Genomic DNA, 5267 nt, shown 5'->3' on the forward strand with positions numbered 1-5267 from the left:
AAAATCAAAAAATTTCAACTTTTTTGTGCGGTAGATAATTTTATGCGTGAGGATCGCTTCGATTCAAATCACTTGGACATCTGAGCAGCTCTTGGCAAAAAAGACAAATTCAGGGTTTATAAAAATGTTTAATGTTCACACTGTTCCGACTAGACTTGTTTTTTTTGCTGAGAGCTGCTCAGATGTCCAAATAATCTAAAATTGAAGCAAACCTCACGCATCAAATTATCTACCACGCAAAAATTTGGATTTAAAAAAAATTCTAGTAGAACATAGGGGAAAAAACTTGTGTACTTTTTTGTTTGAGAAAAAAAATTGTCTCTCGGTTGTGTGTGTTACGGTTCGTTTTTCGGCCATTGGTGTGCGTCTCGGCCCTTTTGCCGGCCCACCTCCGGGCGCCACAGCTTCGCTCTGGTCCGGTGGTCTCGTCGCGGGCGGCGGTGGGAAACTTCCACCTCCTCCCGCCCGCCGCCTCCGCCGCGCCGCACATGCTCCCCCGCCGCGTCCTCCTCCCGGCACCTCGCGCCCTCTCCACCACCACGACCACCGCAACCGTGCCGGCGCCGCTCTCCGGCGCGGAGCTCGAGGCCCTCCTCCGCCGCGACCACTACTCGGCCTCCACCCGCCGGTTCCACTCCCTCCTCCCGCTCCTCTCCCCCCCCCCCCCCCCCCCCCCTCCCCCACCGCTCCCACCCCTCCCTCCCCCTCTCCGCCCAGCCCCCTCCTCTCCCCACCGCCGCGCCGCCCTCTCCCTCCTCCCACCTCCGCCTCATCCTCCCCTCCCGCCTCAAGGGCCGCCCGCTCCCGCTCCTGTCCCTCCCGCTCCGCCTCGCCATGCTCTCCGCGGCCTCCGCCCTCCACGCCGTCTTCGCCCCGCGCGCCGCCACCTTCGCCTACCGCGCCCGCCACGCCGCCGTCCGCTACCTCCGCTCCATCCCCAACGCCACCTGGTTCTTCCGCGTCGCCATCCCGCGCCAGCCCTTCGCCCCCCGCCATGTCCGTCGCCTTCTCGCCGCCATCTCCGGCAAGGTCGACGACCCGGGGTTCCTGGACTATCTGCGCGAGCTCTTCCTTTCCGATGCGATAGCCTTCGAGCTCGGCGGCTCCGAGCTCTGCCGCGGGCTCCCTCAAGAGTCCGAGCTCACCAGCACGCTGCTCAACATATTCTTTGATCCTGTGGATAGAGAGGTGATGGCCATTCGGGAGGAGGTGCACAGAAAGAATCCTAGAGTCAAGGATAAGAGCCTTCGGCATACGCCTGTGAGAGTGTATGCGGTCCGGTATCTCGACGAGACGATGGTTGTGACGTCCGGGTCGAAGATGCTCACACTTGAGGTCAGAGATAGGATCCTCACAGTGTTGGAGAGGGGCTTGGAGGTGAAGGTTGACAGGTTTGGTAGCTCAGTGCACAGTGCAGTGTCAGAGAAGATGGAATTCCTGGGGATGGAGTTCCAAGCTGTGCCGCCATCAGTCTTACACCCTCCCATGTCTGAGAAGGCCAAGAGGGCAAGAAAGATGTATCTGAAGAGGAAGGCAGCAGAGGCACAGGAGCTGAAGAATGCCCGGGAGACACGGAGGAAGAAGCTTGGGTTGAAGATACTGAACCACCTGTTCAAGAAGGTGAGGCGTGGGCATGAGTTCGAGTTGGGCTTCCGAATTGAGGATGAAGTGTCCCAGGAGTTCAAGGGTTGGGCAGAGGAGACAGTGGTCGAATACTTCAAGTCACAGGAGCATCGCCGTTATTGGCACCGATTGTTCACATCCGGTGACTTCTTTTCACTAAATAGGGTTAGGGATCAGTTGCCACCAGCATTGGTGGACTCCTATGATCAATTACAGGAAACACTCGACAGGTTCTTGATGCCGAGGAGGGGCCACGGCATGAGTGAGGATGAGGAGATGCTAACAGAGGAGGAGGACGAGAGACAGTACGAGAAGAGGATTGTTGAGGACTTGACAGAGTTGAAGATGAGAGTCAATGCACCAATAGAGCTTGTAAGAAAGGCAGTAAAGTTGGCTGGGTTCACAAATTCCATGGGACGGCCACGGCCAATAAAGCTACTCATCTGTCTGGACGATGCAGATATCATCAAATGGTATGCTGGTGTGGGGAGGAGGTGGCTAGATTTCTTCTGCTGCTGTCGAAATTTCAAGATGGTCAAGATTGTTGTGAGTTACCACTTGAGGTTCTCCTGCTTCTTGACATTGGCGGAGAAGCATGAATGCACCAAGAGGCAAGCAATTAGCCATTATACAAAGGATTTGAAGGTGACAAATGAAAATGGAGTGGCAGAAGTGTACCTCCCAACAGAGAGGGAGATCAAGATGATGGGTGATAAGAATCTCTCTGATCCAAAGCCTGTAGATGGAGCCTTGACAATGATCTTGGTCAGATTGGCAGTCGATGACACCTCCCTTTCGTGCCTGGCACATTTTTGTGCTGGAACAGAAACTGCCCTTTACCGAATACGTCTTCTGCAGAATCGCCTAAATGTAGACCCTTTGAATGAAAAGAAGTGGGTCCAAGGACTAAGTGCCATTCATGAGAGTCTGAACAAGAAATGCCTCCCACTGTGCTCCATGCATGCAAGCGATCTACTTCTTGGCAAGATTACTCTCCAAGATATTGATTGTACTCAGTTTGTTGATGTGATGTGAAATGAAGAAAAACAACCTCCACGTTACCTCGTTCAAAACACACAGCTCACATAAAGATGCAACAATGCTGCAGTGCTTGCCAAATGTATTTAGTGTTGATTGCATTTGGTGGAGTTAGATCAGCATTGTACATATCCTGGATATCCATGCTGTCATTGGGCAGAACAAATATGGATTAATATTTTTTCCAGAGGTATGTGTTCCTCATTCATGACTGTCCTGATCGGGAAGTGCTACATGTCACAACATCATTAGCTGAATCTTTGATTCTGTTGTCTATTTTCTGTTCAGGAATGATGTGGCATGATAGTTACCACTGCATGTGCAAACTAACTCCATATCAATGTTACTCAGGTATTTCTCTCTTTCAACAGCTCTGTTCAAATCAGATGCTAATTGTTTTCAACTCACTGCACATTTTTTGTATAGATATGTTTGTTTTGAGCGTAAGTACACAGCAATACAACTAGTATGCGACCAAGTGATGCTAGAAACTGATTCAATCTCATTGGAGCAAGCCGTCAATTCTGAAGCCTATGATTTATCTGCTCTAGGTGCTGTGTTTAGGGAAATAAAGTTTCGGCTTAGATGTATCTGGGGTAGGTATAAAACACTGTCCAAGATCTTGTAATCAAGCAGCGCACACATTAGCTGCGTATGGTAGGGGCTTAAGTATTGGGTCTTGTGTAATATGGCTTGGTCAATTCCCAAACTTTGTATCAGATGCTGTAGCTGGTGACTTGCCCAGCAACACCATGTAATGGAATGCAACTGTGTTCCTTTCAAAAAAAAAAATTCACCCTACAAAATATTTGGCTAGCTAAAATTTCGGCCAAGGTTTTGCTCGCCTATGAGTTGGCCAATGTTGACAAGAAAATGGAGTAGAGTCAGCAAGTTGGTATGGGTGTGCCAATTTTTGTTTCTGGCCATGACCAAAAAGAATTGGTAGGGCTGGTTGTGGATACCAAGCAAACATACCCATATATCTTCCTAGAAGTAGCGGAACATATGCCACCTGAGAAAGATTTATTAATTATCATGTCTGTTATTATGAAGTATACCACATGCTTCCATGTCTGTGATTATATTAAATAAATTCAGGGAATAGATTCTGCAATAGTTACCTTTGTGTTGTGGTAAGTGCAAATATATCTAGCATACTTTTGCTCTTATATGGAGAAAAAGCTTTGGATAGTGAGAATATGAGTGGGTCACATTTCTAGTCATACTAGAAAGCTCTCAAGCTGAAGAATGATTACCTAATTGCGTGTTTTTTTGTGAGGACAGGAGGAGAGGACTGCAGCCACTTCCCTTGCTATGCGATGGTTGATTCACTAAAATTTGAGGCAGTTCTGGTAAATCAATCAACTTTGTCTGAGACTGAAATATTCGTAAAATCTTGCTTGATTATCTCAATTCAAAAAACTTTAGTTATCACAGGTTTTGCATTTATGAAGGAAAGGGGCCGATTGAGTTTTTTACTATATTTCAGAACTTGGTTATATTCAAGGTCAGACTTTTACTAACTCATTCTGTTAAGCTTCACTGCCAAATATATCATTTTACTGTGACAATGTATGCACCCTTACATTGTGAAAAATATCAATAATGCAGGGTGGTGCTAGTACTGGTTATAACAAATATGTCTTGGAAAATGGAACTGAGGATGATACGTATTCGGAAAACAGGGTTGCACTTTTCTAGCTTCAAGTTTAGTACCAGAGAATATGCAAGCAATTCAAGTTGACACGGTACATTCTGTTTCAATCTATCTTCACTGGGCATGGCATGGCATTATGTTCGTGTTATGGCACTTTCTCTTAGCTCCTATGTTTATGCCACTTGCTACATGTTGTAAGTTTGATATTGTACTTCTTACCAGGCAGCACCATCGCCGAACTCTTCTTATTGTTACATACTACACGATGGAGACACGGTAATTACTTGGGTTGGGAACCTAAGCTCGTCAATGGACCACGGGCTTGCTGAGAGGCAGGTATGACTTATGAGGAATGCTCTTCAAGACCATCATGTCATGGGAATGTGTTTGATCGTTCAAATGAGCTGCTATGCTGCCACATCACCTTCATTGACTTAATATGATAGTTAATTTATCTGAATTTGTTTCTATTTCCCAATCTTATCTACTCCCTCCGCACCATAATGTAAGACGTTTTTTGACACTAGTAGTTTTTTGACACTATACTAGTGTTAAAAAACGTCTTACATTATGAGACGGAGGGAGTAGTTTTCATGTAATACAGTTATGGACAGTTAGTCCCTACAAGCATCTGTACCATGTTGTGGACATGTTTACATTTTCTTGTTTTTTTGGTGAAAATTGACAATTCTGATCTTGCCATGAAACTTCAGCGAAAAACAACCCCTTCCTGAAACTTAGCCAAATCTAACCCTTTATAGGTCAGTGCTAGCCACCCTGGCATTGAGGCAGCACAACCCTAGCACTACTTAGCACCGTGGTCAATTGTGATGAGGTGCCCATCATCACTGGTGGCCGGGACGGTTGACCTTTCTACGTGTATAAGTTCAGCGCCATTGAGCGTGCCTTGCCCTACCTGACCTAAACGCCAAGGATCCTAGCCCTTACC

At 47.2% G+C, this 5267-nt stretch overlaps 1 pseudogene; it reads left to right on the plus strand.

The window, feature by feature from the left end:
- The first annotated feature begins 360 nt into the window (after positions 1–360).
- On the plus strand, positions 361–5006 carry LOC125528559 (annotated as a pseudogene).
- The last annotated feature ends 261 nt before the right edge of the window (positions 5007–5267 follow it).

Source organism: Triticum urartu, chromosome 1, assembly GCF_003073215.2.
Source record: "Triticum urartu cultivar G1812 chromosome 1, Tu2.1, whole genome shotgun sequence".
NCBI classification, from domain to species: Eukaryota; Viridiplantae; Streptophyta; class Magnoliopsida; order Poales; family Poaceae; genus Triticum; species Triticum urartu.